Source organism: Natrix helvetica (genome assembly GCF_964273705.1).
Source record: "Natrix helvetica genome assembly, chromosome: 5".
NCBI lineage: Eukaryota > Metazoa > Chordata > Lepidosauria > Squamata > Natricidae > Natrix > Natrix helvetica.
In genome coordinates this window covers 111,977,278-112,001,092 of record NC_138551.1, presented here as the reverse complement: position 1 = coordinate 112,001,092, position 23,815 = coordinate 111,977,278, and positions in this window count along the sequence as shown.

The window sequence follows — 23,815 nt, the reverse complement described above, 5'->3', positions numbered from 1 at the left end:
CTGATCTGAGCTTTCCCTGAGGAGATACACCATAGCTAATATCAGAATTGGTAAAAGAGCCCAATTCAGCCAGAAATCTAACTTTTGACCCAGAGCTCAGTTTCGAACCACATGCATATGTTAGTGGTGTCCTGAGTCGGGGAAGCTAAAAAAACAACTCCATTCGCTGATCTGAGCTTTCCCTGAGGAGTTACACCAGCTAATATCAGAATTGGCAAAAGAGCCCAATTCAGCCAGAAACGTAACTTTTGACCCAGAGCTCAGTTGCGAACCACATGCATATGTTAGTGGTGTCCTGAGTCGGGGAAGCTAAAAAAACCACTCCATTCGCTGATCTGAGCTTTCCCTGAGGAGATACACCATAGCTGATATCAGAATTGGCAAAAGAGCCCAATTCAGCCAGAAATGTATCTTTTCACCCAGAGCTCAGTTTCGAACCACATGCATATGTTAGTGGTGTCCTGAGTCGGGGAAGCTAAAGAACCACTCCATTCGCTAATCTGAGCTTTCCCTGAGGAGTTACACCAAAGCTAATATCAGAATTGACAAAAGAGCCCAATTCAGCCAGAAAACTAACTTTTGACCCAGAGCTCAGTTTCGAACCACATGCATATGTTAGTGGTGTCCTGAGTCGGGGAATCTAAAAAACGACTCCATTCGCTGATCTGAGCTTTCCCTGAGGAGATACACCAAAGCTGATATCATAAATGGGAAAAGAGACCAATTCAGCTAGAAATGTAACTTTTGACCCAGAGCTCAGTTTCGAACCACATGCATATGTTAGTGGTGTCCTCAGTCGGGGAAGCTAAAAAACCACTCCATTCGCTGATCTGAGCTTTCCCTGAGGAGATACACCAAAGCTGATATCATAAATGGGAAAAGAGACCAATTCAGCTAGAAATGTAACTTTTGACCCAGAGCTCAGTTTCGAACCACATGCATATGTTAGTGGTGTCCTCAGTCGGGGAAGCTAAAAAACCACTCCATTCGCTGATCTGAGCTTTCCCTGAGGAGTTACACCAAAGCTAATATCAGAATTGGCAAAAGAGCCCAATTCAGCCAGAAACGTAACTTTTGACCCAGAACTCAGTTACGAACAACGTGCATATGTTAGTGGTGTCCTGAGTCAAGGAAGCTAAAAAATGACATCATTCGCTGATCTGAGCTTTCCCAGAGGAGATACACCATAGCTAATATCAGAATTGGCAAAAGAGCCCAATTCAGCCAGAAAACTAACTTTTGACCCAGAGCTCAGTTTCGAACCACATGCATATGTTAGTGGTGTCCTGAGTCGGGGAAGCTAAAAAACGACTCCATTCGCTGATCTGAGCTTTCCCTGAGGAGATACACCAAAGCTGATATCATAATTGGCAAAAGAGACCAATTCAGCCAGAAATGTAACTTTTGACCCAGAGCTCAGTTGCGAACAACATGAATATGTTAGTGGTGTCCTAAGTCGGGGAAGCTAAAAAACCACTCCATTCACTGATCTGAGCTTTCCCTGAGGAGTTACACCAAAGCTAATATCAGAATTGGCAAAAGAGCCCAATTCAGCCAGAAACGTAACTTTTGACCCAGAACTCAGTTACGAACAACATGCATATGTTAGTGGTGTCCTGAGTCAGGGAAGCTAAAAAACGACTCCATTCGCTGATCTGAGCTTTCCCTGAGGAGATACACCAAAGCTGATATCATAATTGGCAAAAGAGACCAATTCAGCCAGAAATGTAACTTTTGACCCAGAGCTCAGTTGCGAACAACATGAATATGTTAGTGGTGTCCTAAGTCGGGGAAGCTAAAAAACCACTCCATTCACTGATCTGAGCTTTCCCTGAGGAGTTACACCAAAGCTAATATCAGAATTGGCAAAAGAGCCCAATTCAGCCAGAAACGTAACTTTTGACCCAGAACTCAGTTACGAACAACATGCATATGTTAGTGGTGTCCTGAGTCAGGGAAGCTAAAAAACGACATCATTCGCTGATCTGAGCTTTCCCTGAGGAGATACACCATAGCTGATATCAGAATTGGCAAAAGAGCCCAATTCAGCCAGAAACGTAACTTTTGACCCAGAGCTCAGTTTGGAAGCACATGCAAATGTTAGTGGTGTCCTGAGTCGGGGAAGCTAAAAAAACGACTCCATTCGCTGATCTGAGCTTTCCCTGAGGAGATATACCAAAGCTGATATCATAATTGGCAAAAGAGCCCAATTCAGCCAGAAATGTAACTTTTGACCCAGAGCTCAGTTTCGAACAACATGCATATGTTAGTGGTGTCCTCAGTCGGGGAAGCTAAAAAACCACTCCATTCGCTGATCTGAGCTTTCCCTGAGGAGTTACACCAAAGCTAATATCAGAATTGGCAAAAGAGCCCAATTCAGCCAGAAACGTAACTTTTGACCCAGAACTCAGTTACGAACAACATGCATATGTTAGTGGTGTCCTGAGTCGGGGAAGCTAAAAAACGACATCATTCGCTGATCTGAGCTTTCCCTGAGGAGATACACCATAGCTGATATCAGAATTGGCAAAAGAGCCCAATTCAGCCAGAAACGTAACTTTTGACCCAGAGCTCAGTTTGGAAGCACATGCAAATGTTAGTGGTGTCCTGAGTCGGGGAAGCTAAAAAAACGACTCCATTCGCTGATCTGAGCTTTCCCTGAGGAGATATACCAAAGCTGATATCATAATTGGCAAAAGAGCCCAATTCAGCCAGAAATGTAACTTTTGACCCAGAGCTCAGTTTCGAACAACATGCATATGTTAGTGGTGTCCTCAGTCGGGGAAGCTAAAAAACCACTCCATTCGCTGATCTGAGCTTTCCCTGAGGAGTTACACCAAAGCTAATATCAGAATTGGCAAAAGAGCCCAATTCAGCCAGAAAGGTAACTTTTGACCCAGAGCTCAGTTTCGAACCACATGCATATGTTAGTGGTGTCCTGAGTCGGGGAAGCTAAAAAAACGACTCCATTCGCTGATCTGAGCTTTCCCTGAGGAGTTACACCAGCTAATATCAGAATTGGCAAAAGAGCCCAATTCAGCCAGAAACGTAACTTTTGACCCAGAGCTCAGTTGCGAACCACATGCATATGTTAGTGGTGTCCTGAGTCGGGGAAGCTAAAAAAACCACTCCATTCGCTGATCTGAGCTTTCCCTGAGGAGATACACCATAGCTGATATCAGAATTGGCAAAAGAGCCCAATTCAGCCAGAAATGTATCTTTTCACCCAGAGCTCAGTTTCGAACCACATGCATATGTTAGTGGTGTCCTGAGTCGGGGAAGCTAAAGAACCACTCCATTCGCTAATCTGAGCTTTCCCTGAGGAGTTACACCAAAGCTAATATCAGAATTGGCAAAAGAGCCCAATTCAGCCAGAAACGTAACTTTTGACCCAGAACTCAGTTACGAACAACATGCATATGTTAGTGGTGTCCTGAGTCAGGGAAGCTAAAAAACGACATCATTCGCTGATCTGAGCTTTCCCAGAGGAGATACACCATAGCTAATATCAGAATTGGCAAAAGAGCCCAATTCAGCCAGAAAACTAACTTTTGACCCAGAGCTCAGTTTCGAACCACATGCATATGTTAGTGGTGTCCTGAGTCGGGAAAGCTAAAAAAAACGACTCCATTCGCTGATGTGAGCTTTCCCTGAGGAGTTACACCAGCTAATAGCAGAATTGGCAAAAGAGCCCAATTCAGCCAGAAACGTAACTTTTGACCTAGAGCTCAGTTGCGAACCACATGCATATGTTAGTGGTGTCCTCAGTGGGGGAAGCTAAAAAACCTCTCCATTCGCTGATCTGAGCTTTCCCTGAGGAGTTACACCAAAGCTAATATCAGAATTAGCAAAAGAGCCCAATTCAGCCAGAAACGTAACTTTTGACCCAGAACTCAGTTGCGAACCACATGCATATGTTAGTGGTGTCCTGAGTCGGGGAAGCTAAAGAACCACTCCATTCGCTAATCTGAGCTTTCCCTGAGGAGTTACACCAAAGCTAATATCAGAATTGGCAAAAGAGCCCAATTCAGCCAGAAAACTAACTTTTGACCCAGAGCTCAGTTTCGAACCACATGCATATGTTAGTGGTGTCCTGAGTCGGGGAAGCTAAAAAACGACTCCATTCGCTGATCTGAGCTTTCCCTGAGGAGATACACCAAAGCTGATATCATAAATGGCAAAAGAGCCCAATTCAGCCAGAAATGTAACTTTTGACCCAGAGCTCAGTTTCGAACAACATGCATATGTTAGTGGTGTCCTCAGTCGGGGAAGCTAAAAAACCACTCCATTCGCTGATCTGAGCTTTCCCTGAGGAGTTACACCAAAGCTAATATCAGAATTGGCAAAAGAGCCCAATTCAGCCAGAAACGTAACTTTTGACCCAGAACTCAGTTACGAACAACATGCATATGTTAGTGGTGTCCTGAGTCAAGGAAGCTAAAAAATGACATCATTCGCTGATCTGAGCTTTCCCTGAGGAGATACACCATAGCTGATATCAGAATTGGCAAAAGAGCCCAATTCAGCCAGAAACGTAACTTTTGACCCAGAGCTCAGTTTGGAAGCACATGCAAATGTTAGTGGTGTCCTGAGTCGGGGAAGCTAAAAAAACGACTCCATTCGCTGATCTGAGCTTTCCCTGAGGAGATATACCAAAGCTGATATCATAATTGGCAAAAGAGCCCAATTCAGCCAGAAATGTAACTTTTGACCCAGAGCTCAGTTTCGAACAACATGCATATGTTAGTGGTGTCCTCAGTCGGGGAAGCTAAAAAACCACTCCATTCGCTGATCTGAGCTTTCCCTGAGGAGTTACACCAAAGCTAATATCAGAATTGGCAAAAGAGCCCAATTCAGCCAGAAAGGTAACTTTTGACCCAGAGCTCAGTTTCGAACCACATGCATATGTTAGTGGTGTCCTGAGTCGGGGAAGCTAAAAAAACGACTCCATTCGCTGATCTGAGCTTTCCCTGAGGAGTTACACCAGCTAATATCAGAATTGGCAAAAGAGCCCAATTCAGCCAGAAACGTAACTTTTGACCCAGAGCTCAGTTGCGAACCACATGCATATGTTAGTGGTGTCCTGAGTCGGGGAAGCTAAAAAAACCACTCCATTCGCTGATCTGAGCTTTCCCTGAGGAGATACACCATAGCTGATATCAGAATTGGCAAAAGAGCCCAATTCAGCCAGAAATGTATCTTTTCACCCAGAGCTCAGTTTCGAACCACATGCATATGTTAGTGGTGTCCTGAGTCGGGGAAGCTAAAGAACCACTCCATTCGCTAATCTGAGCTTTCCCTGAGGAGTTACACCAAAGCTAATATCAGAATTGGCAAAAGAGCCCAATTCAGCCAGAAACGTAACTTTTGACCCAGAACTCAGTTACGAACAACATGCATATGTTAGTGGTGTCCTGAGTCAGGGAAGCTAAAAAACGACATCATTCGCTGATCTGAGCTTTCCCAGAGGAGATACACCATAGCTAATATCAGAATTGGCAAAAGAGCCCAATTCAGCCAGAAAACTAACTTTTGACCCAGAGCTCAGTTTCGAACCACATGCATATGTTAGTGGTGTCCTGAGTCGGGAAAGCTAAAAAAAACGACTCCATTCGCTGATGTGAGCTTTCCCTGAGGAGTTACACCAGCTAATAGCAGAATTGGCAAAAGAGCCCAATTCAGCCAGAAACGTAACTTTTGACCTAGAGCTCAGTTGCGAACCACATGCATATGTTAGTGGTGTCCTCAGTGGGGGAAGCTAAAAAACCTCTCCATTCGCTGATCTGAGCTTTCCCTGAGGAGTTACACCAAAGCTAATATCAGAATTAGCAAAAGAGCCCAATTCAGCCAGAAACGTAACTTTTGACCCAGAACTCAGTTGCGAACCACATGCATATGTTAGTGGTGTCCTGAGTCGGGGAAGCTAAAGAACCACTCCATTCGCTAATCTGAGCTTTCCCTGAGGAGTTACACCAAAGCTAATATCAGAATTGGCAAAAGAGCCCAATTCAGCCAGAAAACTAACTTTTGACCCAGAGCTCAGTTTCGAACCACATGCATATGTTAGTGGTGTCCTGAGTCGGGGAAGCTAAAAAACGACTCCATTCGCTGATCTGAGCTTTCCCTGAGGAGATACACCAAAGCTGATATCATAAATGGCAAAAGAGCCCAATTCAGCCAGAAATGTAACTTTTGACCCAGAGCTCAGTTTCGAACAACATGCATATGTTAGTGGTGTCCTCAGTCGGGGAAGCTAAAAAACCACTCCATTCGCTGATCTGAGCTTTCCCTGAGGAGTTACACCAAAGCTAATATCAGAATTGGCAAAAGAGCCCAATTCAGCCAGAAACGTAACTTTTGACCCAGAACTCAGTTACGAACAACATGCATATGTTAGTGGTGTCCTGAGTCAAGGAAGCTAAAAAATGACATCATTCGCTGATCTGAGCTTTCCCTGAGGAGATACACCATAGCTGATATCAGAATTGGCAAAAGAGCCCAATTCAGCCAGAAACGTAACTTTTGACCCAGAGCTCAGTTTGGAAGCACATGCAAATGTTAGTGGTGTCCTGAGTCGGGGAAGCTAAAAAAACGACTCCATTCGCTGATCTGAGCTTTCCCTGAGGAGATATACCAAAGCTGATATCATAATTGGCAAACGAGCCCAATTCAGCCAGAAATGTAACTTTTGACCCAGAGCTCAGTTTCGAACAACATGCATATGTTAGTGGTGTCCTCAGTCGGGGAAGCTAAAAAACCACTCCATTCGCTGATCTGAGCTTTCCCTGAGGAGTTACACCAAAGCTAATATCAGAATTGGCAAAAGAGCCCAATTCAGCCAGAAAGGTAACTTTTGACCCAGAGCTCAGTTTCGAACCACATGCATATGTTAGTGGTGTCCTGAGTCGGGGAAGCTAAAAAAACGACTCCATTCGCTGATCTGAGCTTTCCCTGAGGAGTTACACCAGCTAATATCAGAATTGGCAAAAGAGCCCAATTCAGCCAGAAACGTAACTTTTGACCCAGAGCTCAGTTGCGAACCACATGCATATGTTAGTGGTGTCCTGAGTCGGGGAAGCTAAAAAAACCACTCCATTCGCTGATCTGAGCTTTCCCTGAGGAGATACACCATAGCTGATATCAGAATTGGCAAAAGAGCCCAATTCAGCCAGAAATGTATCTTTTCACCCAGAGCTCAGTTTCGAACCACATGCATATGTTAGTGGTGTCCTGAGTCGGGGAAGCTAAAGAACCACTCCATTCGCTAATCTGAGCTTTCCCTGAGGAGTTACACCAAAGCTAATATCAGAATTGGCAAAAGAGCCCAATTCAGCCAGAAACGTAACTTTTGACCCAGAACTCAGTTACGAACAACATGCATATGTTAGTGGTGTCCTGAGTCAGGGAAGCTAAAAAACGACATCATTCGCTGATCTGAGCTTTCCCAGAGGAGATACACCATAGCTAATATCAGAATTGGCAAAAGAGCCCAATTCAGCCAGAAAACTAACTTTTGACCCAGAGCTCACTTTCGAACCACATGCATATGTTAGTGGTGTCCTGAGTCGGGAAAGCTAAAAAAAACGACTCCATTCGCTGATGTGAGCTTTCCCTGAGGAGTTATACCAGCTAATAGCAGAATTGGCAAAAGAGCCCAATTCAGCCAGAAACGTAACTTTTGACCTAGAGCTCAGTTGCGAACCACATGCATATGTTAGTGGTGTCCTCAGTGGGGGAAGCTAAAAAACCTCTCCATTCGCTGATCTGAGCTTTCCCTGAGGAGTTACACCAAAGCTAATATCAGAATTAGCAAAAGAGCCCAATTCAGCCAGAAACGTAACTTTTGACCCAGAACTCAGTTGCGAACCACATGCATATGTTAGTGGTGTCCTGAGTCGGGGAAGCTAAAGAACCACTCCATTCGCTAATCTGAGCTTTCCCTGAGGAGTTACACCAAAGCTAATATCAGAATTGGCAAAAGAGCCCAATTCAGCCAGAAAACTAACTTTTGACCCAGAGCTCAGTTTCGAACCACATGCATATGTTAGTGGTGTCCTGAGTCGGGGAAGCTAAAAAACGACTCCATTCGCTGATCTGAGCTTTCCCTGAGGAGATACACCAAAGCTGATATCATAAATGGGAAAAGAGACCAATTCAGCTAGAAATGTAACTTTTGACCCAGAGCTCAGTTTCGAACCACATGCATATGTTAGTGGTGTCCTCAGTCGGGGAAGCTAAAAAACCACTCCATTCGCTGATCTGAGCTTTCCCTGAGGAGTTACACCAAAGCTAATATCAGAATTGGCAAAAGAGCCCAATTCAGCCAGAAACGTAACTTTTGACCCAGAACTCAGTTACGAACAACATGCATATGTTAGTGGTGTCCTGAGTCAAGGAAGCTAAAAAATGACATCATTCGCTGATCTGAGCTTTCCCAGAGGAGATACACCATAGCTAATATCAGAATTGGCAAAAGAGCCCAATTCAGCCAGAAAACTAACTTTTGACCCAGAGCTCAGTTTCGAACCACATGCATATGTTAGTGGTGTCCTGAGTCGGGGAAGCTAAAAAACGACTCCATTCGCTGATCTGAGCTTTCCCTGAGGAGATACACCAAAGCTGATATCATAATTGGCAAAAGAGACCAATTCAGCCAGAAATGTAACTTTTGACCCAGAGCTCAGTTGCGAACAACATGAATATGTTAGTGGTGTCCTAAGTCGGGGAAGCTAAAAAACCACTCCATTCGCTGATCTGAGCTTTCCCTGAGGAGATACACCAAAGCTGATATCATAATTGGCAAAAGAGACCAATTCAGCCAGAAATGTAACTTTTGACCCAGAGCTCAGTTGCGAACAACATGAATATGTTAGTGGTGTCCTCAGTCGGGGAAGCTAAAAAACCACTCCATTCGCTGATCTGAGCTTTCCCTGAGGAGTTACACCAAAGCTAATATCAGAATTGGCAAAAGAGCCCAATTCAGCCAGAAACGTAACTTTTGACCCAGAACTCAGTTACGAACAACATGCATATGTTAGTGGTGTCCTGAGTCGGGGAAGCTAAAAAACGACATCATTCGCTGATCTGAGCTTTCCCTGAGGAGATACACCATAGCTGATATCAGAATTGGCAAAAGAGCCCAATTCAGCCAGAAACGTAACTTTTGACCCAGAGCTCAGTTTGGAAGCACATGCAAATGTTAGTGGTGTCCTGAGTCGGGGAAGCTAAAAAAACGACTCCATTCGCTGATCTGAGCTTTCCCTGAGGAGTTACACCAGCTAATATCAGAATTGGCAAAAGAGCCCAATTCAGCCAGAAACGTAACTTTTGACCCAGAGCTCAGTTGCGAACCACATGCATATGTTAGTGGTGTCCTGAGTCGGGGAAGCTAAAAAAAACCACTCCATTCGCTGATCTGAGCTTTCCCTGAGGAGATACACCATAGCTGATATCAGAATTGGCAAAAGAGCCCAATTCAGCCGGAAATGTATCTTTTCACCCAGAGCTCAGTTTCGAACCACATGCATATGTTAGTGGTGTCCTGAGTCGGGGAAGCTAAAGAACCACTCCATTCGCTAATCTGAGCTTTCCCTGAGGAGTTACACCAAAGCTAATATCAGAATTGGCAAAAGAGCCCAATTCAGCCAGAAACGTAACTTTTGACCCAGAACTCAGTTACGAACAACATGCATATGTTAGTGGTGTCCTGAGTCAGGGAAGCTAAAAAACGACATCATTCGCTGATCTGAGCTTTCCCAGAGGAGATACACCATAGCTAATATCAGAATTGGCAAAAGAGCCCAATTCAGCCAGAAAACTAACTTTTGACCCAGAGCTCAGTTTCGAACCACATGCATATGTTAGTGGTGTCCTGAGTCGGGAAAGCTAAAAAAACGACTCCATTCGCTGATCTGAGCTTTCCCTGAGGAGTTACACCAGCTAATAGCAGAATTGGCAAAAGAGCCCAATTCAGCCAGAAACGTAACTTTTGACCCAGAACTCAGTTGCGAACCACATGCATATGTTAGTGGTGTCCTGAGTCGGGGAAGCTAAAGAACCACTCCATTCGCTAATCTGAGCTTTCCCTGAGGAGTTACACCAAAGCTAATATCAGAATTGGCAAAAGAGCCCAATTCAGCCAGAAAACTAACTTTTGACCCAGAGCTCAGTTTCGAACCACATGCATATCTTAGTGGTGTCCTGAGTCGGGGAAGCTAAAAAACGACTCCATTCGCTGATCTGAGCTTTCCCTGAGGAGATACACCAAAGCTGATATCATAAATGGGAAAAGAGACCAATTCAGCTAGAAATGTAACTTTTGACCCAGAGCTCAGTTTCGAACCACATGCATATGTTAGTGGTGTCCTCAGTCGGGGAAGCTAAAAAACCACTCCATTCGCTGATCTGAGCTTTCCCTGAGGAGTTACACCAAAGCTAATATCAGAATTGGCAAAAGAGCCCAATTCAGCCAGAAACGTAACTTTTGACCCAGAACTCAGTTACGAACAACATGCATATGTTAGTGGTGTCCTGAGTCAAGGAAGCTAAAAAATGACATCATTCGCTGATCTGAGCTTTCCCTGAGGAGATACACCATAGCTGATATCAGAATTGGCAAAAGAGCCCAATTCAGCCAGAAACGTAACTTTTGACCCAGAGCTCAGTTTGGAAGCACATGCAAATGTTAGTGGTGTCCTGAGTCGGGGAAGCTAAAAAAACGACTCCATTCGCTGATCTGAGCTTTCCCTGAGGAGATATACCAAAGCTGATATCATAATTGGCAAACGAGCCCAATTCAGCCAGAAATGTAACTTTTGACCCAGAGCTCAGTTTCGAACAACATGCATATGTTAGTGGTGTCCTCAGTCGGGGAAGCTAAAAAACCACTCCATTCGCTGATCTGAGCTTTCCCTGAGGAGTTACACCAAAGCTAATATCAGAATTGGCAAAAGAGCCCAATTCAGCCAGAAAGGTAACTTTTGACCCAGAGCTCAGTTTCGAACCACATGCATATGTTAGTGGTGTCCTGAGTCGGGGAAGCTAAAAAAACGACTCCATTCGCTGATCTGAGCTTTCCCTGAGGAGTTACACCAGCTAATATCAGAATTGGCAAAAGAGCCCAATTCAGCCAGAAACGTAACTTTTGACCCAGAGCTCAGTTGCGAACCACATGCATATGTTAGTGGTGTCCTGAGTCGGGGAAGCTAAAAAAACCACTCCATTCGCTGATCTGAGCTTTCCCTGAGGAGATACACCATAGCTGATATCAGAATTGGCAAAAGAGCCCAATTCAGCCAGAAATGTATCTTTTCACCCAGAGCTCAGTTTCGAACCACATGCATATGTTAGTGGTGTCCTGAGTCGGGGAAGCTAAAGAACCACTCCATTCGCTAATCTGAGCTTTCCCTGAGGAGTTACACCAAAGCTAATATCAGAATTGGCAAAAGAGCCCAATTCAGCCAGAAACGTAACTTTTGACCCAGAACTCAGTTACGAACAACATGCATATGTTAGTGGTGTCCTGAGTCAGGGAAGCTAAAAAACGACATCATTCGCTGATCTGAGCTTTCCCAGAGGAGATACACCATAGCTAATATCAGAATTGGCAAAAGAGCCCAATTCAGCCAGAAAACTAACTTTTGACCCAGAGCTCACTTTCGAACCACATGCATATGTTAGTGGTGTCCTGAGTCGGGAAAGCTAAAAAAAACGACTCCATTCGCTGATGTGAGCTTTCCCTGAGGAGTTACACCAGCTAATAGCAGAATTGGCAAAAGAGCCCAATTCAGCCAGAAACGTAACTTTTGACCTAGAGCTCAGTTGCGAACCACATGCATATGTTAGTGGTGTCCTCAGTGGGGGAAGCTAAAAAACCTCTCCATTCGCTGATCTGAGCTTTCCCTGAGGAGTTACACCAAAGCTAATATCAGAATTAGCAAAAGAGCCCAATTCAGCCAGAAACGTAACTTTTGACCCAGAACTCAGTTGCGAACCACATGCATATGTTAGTGGTGTCCTGAGTCGGGGAAGCTAAAGAACCACTCCATTCGCTAATCTGAGCTTTCCCTGAGGAGTTACACCAAAGCTAATATCAGAATTGGCAAAAGAGCCCAATTCAGCCAGAAAACTAACTTTTGACCCAGAGCTCAGTTTCGAACCACATGCATATGTTAGTGGTGTCCTGAGTCGGGGAAGCTAAAAAACGACTCCATTCGCTGATCTGAGCTTTCCCTGAGGAGATACACCAAAGCTGATATCATAAATGGGAAAAGAGACCAATTCAGCTAGAAATGTAACTTTTGACCCAGAGCTCAGTTTCGAACCACATGCATATGTTAGTGGTGTCCTCAGTCGGGGAAGCTAAAAAACCACTCCATTCGCTGATCTGAGCTTTCCCTGAGGAGTTACACCAAAGCTAATATCAGAATTGGCAAAAGAGCCCAATTCAGCCAGAAACGTAACTTTTGACCCAGAACTCAGTTACGAACAACATGCATATGTTAGTGGTGTCCTGAGTCAAGGAAGCTAAAAAATGACATCATTCGCTGATCTGAGCTTTCCCAGAGGAGATACACCATAGCTAATATCAGAATTGGCAAAAGAGCCCAATTCAGCCAGAAAACTAACTTTTGACCCAGAGCTCAGTTTCGAACCACATGCATATGTTAGTGGTGTCCTGAGTCGGGGAAGCTAAAAAACGACTCCATTCGCTGATCTGAGCTTTCCCTGAGGAGATACACCAAAGCTGATATCATAATTGGCAAAAGAGACCAATTCAGCCAGAAATGTAACTTTTGACCCAGAGCTCAGTTGCGAACAACATGAATATGTTAGTGGTGTCCTAAGTCGGGGAAGCTAAAAAACCACTCCATTCGCTGATCTGAGCTTTCCCTGAGGAGATACACCAAAGCTGATATCATAATTGGCAAAAGAGACCAATTCAGCCAGAAATGTAACTTTTGACCCAGAGCTCAGTTGCGAACAACATGAATATGTTAGTGGTGTCCTCAGTCGGGGAAGCTAAAAAACCACTCCATTCGCTGATCTGAGCTTTCCCTGAGGAGTTACACCAAAGCTAATATCAGAATTGGCAAAAGAGCCCAATTCAGCCAGAAACGTAACTTTTGACCCAGAACTCAGTTACGAACAACATGCATATGTTAGTGGTGTCCTGAGTCGGGGAAGCTAAAAAACGACATCATTCGCTGATCTGAGCTTTCCCTGAGGAGATACACCATAGCTGATATCAGAATTGGCAAAAGAGCCCAATTCAGCCAGAAACGTAACTTTTGACCCAGAGCTCAGTTTGGAAGCACATGCAAATGTTAGTGGTGTCCTGAGTCGGGGAAGCTAAAAAAACGACTCCATTCGCTGATCTGAGCTTTCCCTGAGGAGTTACACCAGCTAATATCAGAATTGGCAAAAGAGCCCAATTCAGCCAGAAACGTAACTTTTGACCCAGAGCTCAGTTGCGAACCACATGCATATGTTAGTGGTGTCCTGAGTCGGGGAAGCTAAAAAAAACCACTCCATTCGCTGATCTGAGCTTTCCCTGAGGAGATACACCATAGCTGATATCAGAATTGGCAAAAGAGCCCAATTCAGCCGGAAATGTATCTTTTCACCCAGAGCTCAGTTTCGAACCACATGCATATGTTAGTGGTGTCCTGAGTCGGGGAAGCTAAAGAACCACTCCATTCGCTAATCTGAGCTTTCCCTGAGGAGTTACACCAAAGCTAATATCAGAATTGGCAAAAGAGCCCAATTCAGCCAGAAACGTAACTTTTGACCCAGAACTCAGTTACGAACAACATGCATATGTTAGTGGTGTCCTGAGTCAGGGAAGCTAAAAAACGACATCATTCGCTGATCTGAGCTTTCCCAGAGGAGATACACCATAGCTAATATCAGAATTGGCAAAAGAGCCCAATTCAGCCAGAAAACTAACTTTTGACCCAGAGCTCAGTTTCGAACCACATGCATATGTTAGTGGTGTCCTGAGTCGGGAAAGCTAAAAAAACGACTCCATTCGCTGATCTGAGCTTTCCCTGAGGAGTTACACCAGCTAATAGCAGAATTGGCAAAAGAGCCCAATTCAGCCAGAAACGTAACTTTTGACCTAGAGCTCAGTTGCGAACCACATGCATATGTTAGTGGTGTCCTCAGTGGGGGAAGCGAAAAAACCTCTCCATTCGCTGATCTGAGCTTTCCCTGAGGAGTTACACCAAAGGTAATATCAGAATTAGCAAAAGAGCCCAATTCAGCCAGAAACGTAACTTTTGACCCAGAACTCAGTTGCGAACCACATGCATATGTTAGTGGTGTCCTGAGTCGGGGAAGCTAAAGAACCACTCCATTCGCTAATCTGAGCTTTCCCTGAGGAGTTACACCAAAGCTAATATCAGAATTGGCAAAAGAGCCCAATTCAGCCAGAAAACTAACTTTTGACCCAGAGCTCAGTTTCGAACCACATGCATATCTTAGTGGTGTCCTGAGTCGGGGAAGCTAAAAAACGACTCCATTCGCTGATCTGAGCTTTCCCTGAGGAGATACACCAAAGCTGATATCATAAATGGGAAAAGAGACCAATTCAGCTAGAAATGTAACTTTTGACCCAGAGCTCAGTTTCGAACCACATGCATATGTTAGTGGTGTCCTCAGTCGGGGAAGCTAAAAAACCACTCCATTCGCTGATCTGAGCTTTCCCTGAGGAGTTACACCAAAGCTAATATCAGAATTGGCAAAAGAGCCCAATTCAGCCAGAAACGTAACTTTTGACCCAGAACTCAGTTACGAACAACATGCATATGTTAGTGGTGTCCTGAGTCAAGGAAGCTAAAAAATGACATCATTCGCTGATCTGAGCTTTCCCTGAGGAGATACACCATAGCTGATATCAGAATTGGCAAAAGAGCCCAATTCAGCCAGAAACGTAACTTTTGACCCAGAGCTCAGTTTGGAAGCACATGCAAATGTTAGTGGTGTCCTGAGTCGGGGAAGCTAAAAAAACGACTCCATTCGCTGATCTGAGCTTTCCCTGAGGAGATATACCAAAGCTGATATCATAATTGGCAAACGAGCCCAATTCAGCCAGAAATGTAACTTTTGACCCAGAGCTCAGTTTCGAACAACATGCATATGTTAGTGGTGTCCTCAGTCGGGGAAGCTAAAAAACCACTCCATTCGCTGATCTGAGCTTTCCCTGAGGAGTTACACCAAAGCTAATATCAGAATTGGCAAAAGAGCCCAATTCAGCCAGAAAGGTAACTTTTGACCCAGAGCTCAGTTTCGAACCACATGCATATGTTAGTGGTGTCCTGAGTCGGGGAAGCTAAAAAAACGACTCCATTCGCTGATCTGAGCTTTCCCTGAGGAGTTACACCAGCTAATATCAGAATTGGCAAAAGAGCCCAATTCAGCCAGAAACGTAACTTTTGACCCAGAGCTCAGTTGCGAACCACATGCATATGTTAGTGGTGTCCTGAGTCGGGGAAGCTAAAAAAACCACTCCATTCGCTGATCTGAGCTTTCCCTGAGGAGATACACCATAGCTGATATCAGAATTGGCAAAAGAGCCCAATTCAGCCAGAAATGTATCTTTTCACCCAGAGCTCAGTTTCGAACCACATGCATATGTTAGTGGTGTCCTGAGTCGGGGAAGCTAAAGAACCACTCCATTCGCTAATCTGAGCTTTCCCTGAGGAGTTACACCAAAGCTAATATCAGAATTGGCAAAAGAGCCCAATTCAGCCAGAAACGTAACTTTTGACCCAGAACTCAGTTACGAACAACATGCATATGTTAGTGGTGTCCTGAGTCAGGGAAGCTAAAAAACGACATCATTCGCTGATCTGAGCTTTCCCAGAGGAGATACACCATAGCTAATATCAGAATTGGCAAAAGAGCCCAATTCAGCCAGAAAACTAACTTTTGACCCAGAGCTCACTTTCGAACCACATGCATATGTTAGTGGTGTCCTGAGTCGGGAAAGCTAAAAAAAACGACTCCATTCGCTGATGTGAGCTTTCCCTGAGGAGTTACACCAGCTAATAGCAGAATTGGCAAAAGAGCCCAATTCAGCCAGAAACGTAACTTTTGACCTAGAGCTCAGTTGCGAACCACATGCATATGTTAGTGGTGTCCTCAGTGGGGGAAGCTAAAAAACCTCTCCATTCGCTGATCTGAGCTTTCCCTGAGGAGTTACACCAAAGCTAATATCAGAATTAGCAAAAGAGCCCAATTCAGCCAGAAACGTAACTTTTGACCCAGAACTCAGTTGCGAACCACATGCATATGTTAGTGGTGTCCTGAGTCGGGGAAGCTAAAGAACCACTCCATTCGCTAATCTGAGCTTTCCCTGAGGAGTTACACCAAAGCTAATATCAGAATTGGCAAAAGAGCCCAATTCAGCCAGAAAACTAACTTTTGACCCAGAGCTCAGTTTCGAACCACATGCATATGTTAGTGGTGTCCTGAGTCGGGGAAGCTAAAAAACGACTCCATTCGCTGATCTGAGCTTTCCCTGAGGAGATACACCAAAGCTGATATCATAAATGGGAAAAGAGACCAATTCAGCTAGAAATGTAACTTTTGACCCAGAGCTCAGTTTCGAACCACATGCATATGTTAGTGGTGTCCTCAGTCGGGGAAGCTAAAAAACCACTCCATTCGCTGATCTGAGCTTTCCCTGAGGAGTTACACCAAAGCTAATATCAGAATTGGCAAAAGAGCCCAATTCAGCCAGAAACGTAACTTTTGACCCAGAACTCAGTTACGAACAACATGCATATGTTAGTGGTGTCCTGAGTCAAGGAAGCTAAAAAATGACATCATTCGCTGATCTGAGCTTTCCCAGAGGAGATACACCATAGCTAATATCAGAATTGGCAAAAGAGCCCAATTCAGCCAGAAAACTAACTTTTGACCCAGAGCTCAGTTTCGAACCACATGCATATGTTAGTGGTGTCCTGAGTCGGGGAAGCTAAAAAACGACTCCATTCGCTGATCTGAGCTTTCCCTGAGGAGATACACCAAAGCTGATATCATAATTGGCAAAAGAGACCAATTCAGCCAGAAATGTAACTTTTGACCCAGAGCTCAGTTGCGAACAACATGAATATGTTAGTGGTGTCCTAAGTCGGGGAAGCTAAAAAACCACTCCATTCGCTGATCTGAGCTTTCCCTGAGGAGATACACCAAAGCTGATATCATAATTGGCAAAAGAGACCAATTCAGCCAGAAATGTAACTTTTGACCCAGAGCTCAGTTGCGAACAACATGAATATGTTAGTGGTGTCCTCAGTCGGGGAAGCTAAAAAACCACTCCATTCGCTGATCTGAGCTTTCCCTGAGGAGTTACACCAAAGCTAATATCAGAATTGGCAAAAGAGCCCAATTCAGCCAGAAACGTAACTTTTGACCCAGAACTCAGTTACGAACAACATGCATATGTTAGTGGTGTCCTGAGTCGGGGAAGCTAAAAAACGACATCATTCGCTGATCTGAGCTTTCCCTGAGGAGATACACCATAGCTGATATCAGAATTGGCAAAAGAGCCCAATTCAGCCAGAAACGTAACTTTTGACCCAGAGCTCAGTTTGGAAGCACATGCAAATGTTAGTGGTGTCCTGAGTCGGGGAAGCTAAAAAAACGACTCCATTCGCTGATCTGAGCTTTCCCTGAGGAGTTACACCAGCTAATATCAGAATTGGCAAAAGAGCCCAATTCAGCCAGAAACGTAACTTTTGACCCAGAGCTCAGTTGCGAACCACATGCATATGTTAGTGGTGTCCTGAGTCGGGGAAGCTAAAAAAAACCACTCCATTCGCTGATCTGAGCTTTCCCTGAGGAGATACACCATAGCTGATATCAGAATTGGCAAAAGAGCCCAATTCAGCCGGAAATGTATCTTTTCACCCAGAGCTCAGTTTCGAACCACATGCATATGTTAGTGGTGTCCTCAGTCGGGGAAGCTAAAAAACCACTCCATTCGCTGATCTGAGCTTTCCCTGAGGAGTTACACCAAAGCTAATATCAGAATTGGCAAAAGAGCCCAATTCAGCCAGAAACGTAACTTTTGACCCAGAACTCAGTTACGAACAACATGCATATGTTAGTGGTGTCCTGAGTCAAGGAAGCTAAAAAATGACATCATTCGCTGATCTGAGCTTTCCCAGAGGAGATACACCATAGCTAATATCAGAATTGGCAAAAGAGCCCAATTCAGCCAGAAAACTAACTTTTGACCCAGAGCTCAGTTTCGAACCACATGCATATGTTAGTGGTGTCCTGAGTCGGGGAAGCTAAAAAACGACTCCATTCGCTGATCTGAGCTTTCCCTGAGGAGATACACCAAAGCTGATATCATAATTGGCAAAAGAGACCAATTCAGCCAGAAATGTAACTTTTGACCCAGAGCTCAGTTGCGAACAACATGAATATGTTAGTGGTGTCCTAAGTCGGGGAAGCTAAAAAACCACTCCATTCGCTGATCTGAGCTTTCCCTGAGGAGTTACACCAAAGCTAATATCAGAATTGGCAAAAGAGCCCAATTCAGCCAGAAACGTAACTTTTGACCCAGAACTCAGTTACGAACAACATGCATATGTTAGTGGTGTCCTGAGTCAGGGAAGCTAAAAAACGACATCATTCGCTGATCTGAGCTTTCCCTGAGGAGATATACCAAAGCTGATATCATAATTGGCAAAAGAGCCCAATTCAGCCAGAAATGTAACTTTTGACCCAGAGCTCAGTTTCGAACAACATGCATATGTTAGTGGTGTCCTGAGTCGGGGAAGCTAAAAAAACCACTCCATTCGCTGATCTGAGCTTTCCCTGAGGAGATACACCATAGCTGATATCAGAATTGGCAAAAGAGCCCAATTCAGCCAGAAATGTATCTTTTCACCCAGAGCTCAGTTTCGAACCACATGCATATGTTAGTGGTATCCTGAGTCGGGGAAGCTAAAGAACCACTCCATTCGCTAATCTGAGCTTTCCCTGAGGAGTTACACCAAAGCTAATATCAGAATTGGCAAAAGAGCCCAATTCAGCCAGAAACGTAACTTTTGACCCAGAACTCAGTTACGAACAACATGCATATGTTAGTGGTGTCCTGAGTCAGGGAAGCTAAAAAACGACATCATTCGCTGATCTGAGCTTTCCCAGAGGAGATACACCATAGCTAATATCAGAATTGGCAAAAGAGCCCAATTCAGCCAGAAAACTAACTTTTGACCCAGAGCTCAGTTTCGAACCACATGCATATGTTAGTGGTGTCCTGAGTCGGGGAAGCTAAAAAAACGACTCCATTCGCTGATCTGAGCTTTCCCTGAGGAGTTACACCAGCTAATAGCAGAATTGGCAAAAGAGCCCTATTCAGCCAGAAGCGTAACTTTTGACCTAGAGCTCAGTTGCGAACCACATGCATATGTTAGTGGTGTCCTGAGTCGGGGAAGCTAAAAAAACCACTCCATTCGCTGATCTGAGCTTTCCCTGAGGAGATACACCATAGCTGATATCAGAATTGGCAAAAGAGCCCAATTCAGCCAGAAATGTATCTTTTCACCCAGAGCTCAGTTTCGAACCACATGCATATGTTAGTGGTGTCCTCAGTGGGGGAAGCTAAAAAACCTCTCCATTCGCTGATCTGAGCTTTCCCTGAGGAGTTACACCATAGCTGATATCAGAATTGGCAAAAGAGCCCAATTCAGCCAGAAATGTATCTTTTCACCCAGAGCTCAGTTGCGAACCACATGCATATGTTAGTGGTGTCCTGAGTCGGGGAAGCTAAAAAAACCACTCCATTCGCTGATCTGAGCTTTCCCTGAGGAGATACACCATAGCTGATATCAGAATTGGCAAAAGAGCCCAATTCAGCCAGAAATGTATCTTTTCACCCAGAGCTCAGTTTCGAACCACATGCATATGTTAGTGGTGTCCTCAGTGGGGGAAGCTAAAAAACCTCTCCATTCGCTGATCTGAGCTTTCCCTGAGGAGTTACACCAAAGCTAATATCAGAATTAGCAAAAGAGCCCAATTCAGCCAGAAACGTAACTTTTGACCCAGAACTCAGTTGCGAACCACATGCATATGTTAGTGGTGTCCTGAGTCGGGGAAGCTAAAGAACCACTCCATTCTCCTAATCTGAGCTTTCCCTGAGGAGTTACACCAAAGCTAATATCAGAATTGGCAAAAGAGCCCAATTCAGCCAGAAAACTAACTTTTGACCCAGAGCTCAGTTTCGAACCACATGCATATGTTAGTGGTGTCCTGAGTCGGGGAAGCTAAAAAACGACTCCATTCGCTGATCTGAGCATTCCCTGAGGAGATACACCAAAGCTGATATCATAAATGGGAAAAGAGACCAATTCAGCTAGAAATGTAACTTTTGACCCAGAGCTCAGTTTCGAACCACATGCATATGTTAGTGGTGTCCTCAGTCGGGGAAGCTAAAAAACCACTCCATTCGCTGATCTGAGCTTTCCCTGAGGAGTTACACCAAAGCTAATATCAGAATTGGCAAAAGAGCCCAATTCAGCCAGAAACGTAACTTTTGACCCAGAACTCAGTTACGAACAACATGCATATGTTAGTGGTGTCCTGAGTCAGGGAAGCTAAAAAATGACATCATTCGCTGATCTGAGCTTTCCCAGAGGAGATACACCATAGCTAATATCAGAATTGGCAAAAGAGCCCAATTCAGCCAGAAAACTAACTTTTGACCCAGAGCTCAGTTTCGAACCACATGCATATGTTAGTGGTGTCCTGAGTCGGGGAAGCTAAAAAACGACTCCATTCGCTGATCTGAGCTTTCCCTGAGGAGATACACCAAAGCTGATATCATAATTGGCAAAAGAGACCAATTCAGCCAGAAATGTAACTTTTGACCCAGAGCTCAGTTGCGAACAACATGAATATGTTAGTGGTGTCCTAAGTCGGGGAAGCTAAAAAACCACTCCATTCACTGATCTGAGCTTTCCCTGAGGAGTTACACCAAAGCTAATATCAGAATTGGCAAAAGAGCCCAATTCAGCCAGAAACGTAACTTTTGACCCAGAACTCAGTTACGAACAACATGCATATGTTAGTGGTGTCCTGAGTCAGGGAAGCTAAAAAACGACATCATTCGCTGATCTGAGCTTTCCCTGAGGAGATACACCATAGCTGATATCAGAATTGGCAAAAGAGCCCAATTCAGCCAGAAACGTAACTTTTGACCCAGAGCTCAGTTTGGAAGCACATGCAAATGTTAGTGGTGTCCTGAGTCGGGGAAGCTAAAAAAACGACTCCATTCGCTGATCTGAGCTTTCCCTGAGGAGATATACCAAAGCTGATATCATAATTGGCAAAAGAGCCCAATTCAGCCAGAAATGTAACTTTTGACCCAGAGCTCAGTTTCGAACAACATGCATATGTTAGTGGTGTCCTCAGTCGGGGAAGCTAAAAAACCACTCCATTCGCTGATCTGAGCTTTCCCTGAGGAGTTACACCAAAGCTAATAGCAGAATTGGCAAAAGAGCCCAATTCAGCCAGAAACGTAACTTTTGACCTAGAGCTAAGTTTCGAACCACATGCATATGTTAATGGTGTCCTAAGTCGGGGAAGCTAAAAAACCACTCCATTCACTGATCTGAGCTTTCCCTGAGGAGATACACCATAGCTAATATCAGAATTGGCAAAAGAGCCCAATTCAGCCAGAAATCTAACTTTTGACCCAGAACTCAGTTGCGAACCACATGCATATGTTAGTGGTGTCCTGAGTCGGGGAAGCTAAAAAACGACATCATTCGCTGATCTGAGCTTTCCCTGAGGAGATACACCATAGCTAATATCAGAATTGGCAAAAGAGCCCAATTCAGCCAGAAATCTAACTTTTGACCCAGAGCTCAGTTTCGAACCACATGCATATGTTAGTGGTGTCCTGAGTCGGGGAAGCTAAAAAAACGACTCCATTCGCTGATCTGAGCTTTCCCTGAGGAGTTACACCAGCTAATATCAGAATTGGCAAAAGAGCCCAATTCAGCCAGAAACGTAACTTTTGACCCAGAGCTCAGTTGCGAACCACATGCATATGTTAGTGGTGTCCTGAGTCGGGGAAGCTAAAAAAACCACTCCATTCGCTGATCTGAGCTTTCCCTGAGGAGATACACCATAGCTGATATCAGAATTGGCAAAAGAGCCCAATTCAGCCAGAAATGTATCTTTTCACCCAGAGCTCAGTTTCGAACCACATGCATATGTTAGTGGTGTCCTGAGTCGGGGAAGCTAAAGAACCACTCCATTCGCTAATCTGAGCTTTCCCTGAGGAGTTACACCAAAGCTAATATCAGAATTGGCAAAAGAGCCCAATTCAGCCAGAAACGTAACTTTTGACCCAGAACTCAGTTACGAACAACATGCATATGTTAGTGGTGTCCTGAGTCAGGGAAGCTAAAAAACGACATCATTCGCTGATCTGAGCTTTCCCTGAGGAGATACACCATAGCTAATATCAGAATTGGCAAAAGAGCCCAATTCAGCCAGAAAACTAACTTTTGACCCAGAGCTCAGTTTCGAACCACATGCATATGTTAGTGGTGTCCTGAGTCGGGGAAGCTAAAAAAACGACTCCATTCGCTGATCTGAGCTTTCCCTGTGGAGTTACACCAGCTAATAGCAGAATTGGCAAAAGAGCCCAATTCAGCCAGAAACGTAACTTTTGACCTAGAGCTCAGTTGCGAACCACATGCATATGTTAGTGGTGTCCTGAGTCGGGGAAGCTAAAAAAACCACTCCATTCGCTGATCTGAGCTTTCCCTGAGGAGATACACCATAGCTGATATCAGAATTGGCAAAAGAGCCCAATTCAGCCAGAAATGTATCTTTTCACCCAGAGCTCAGTTTCGAACCACATGCATATGTTAGTGGTGTCCTCAGTGGGGGAAGCTAAAAAACCTCTCCATTCGCTGATCTGAGCTTTCCCTGAGGAGTTACACCATAGCTGATATCAGAATTGGCAAAAGAGCCCAATTCAGCCAGAAATGTATCTTTTCACCCAGAGCTCAGTTGCGAACCACATGCATATGTTAGTGGTGTCCTCAGTGGGGGAAGCTAAAAAACCTCTCCATTCGCTGATCTGAGCTTTCCCTGAGGAGTTACACCAAAGCTAATATCAGAATTAGCAAAAGAGCCCAATTCAGCCAGAAACGTAACTTTTGACCCAGAACTCAGTTGCGAACCACATGCATATGTTAGTGGTGTCCTGAGTCGGGGAAGCTAAAGAACCACTCCATTCTCCTAATCTGAGCTTTCCCTGAGGAGTTACACCAAAGCTAATATCAGAATTGGCAAAAGAGCCCAATTCAGCCAGAAAACTAACTTTTGACCCAGAGCTCAGTTTCGAACCACATGCATATGTTAGTGGTGTCCTGAGTCGGGGAAGCTAAAAAACGACTCCATTCGCTGATCTGAGCTTTCCCTGAGGAGATACACCAAAGCTGATATCATAAATGGGAAAAGAGACCAATTCAGCTAGAAATGTAACTTTTGACCCAGAGCTCAGTTTCGAACCACATGCATATGTTAGTGGTGTCCTCAGTCGGGGAAGCTAAAAAACCACTCCAGTCGCTGATCTGAGCTTTCCCTGAGGAGTTACACCAAAGCTAATATCAGAATTGGCAAAAGAGCCCAATTCAGCCAGAAACGTAACTTTTGACCCAGAACTCAGTTACGAACAACATGCATATGTTAGTGGTGTCCTGAGTCAGGGAAGCTAAAAAATGACATCATTCGCTGATCTGAGCTTTCCCAGAGGAGATACACCATAGCTAATATC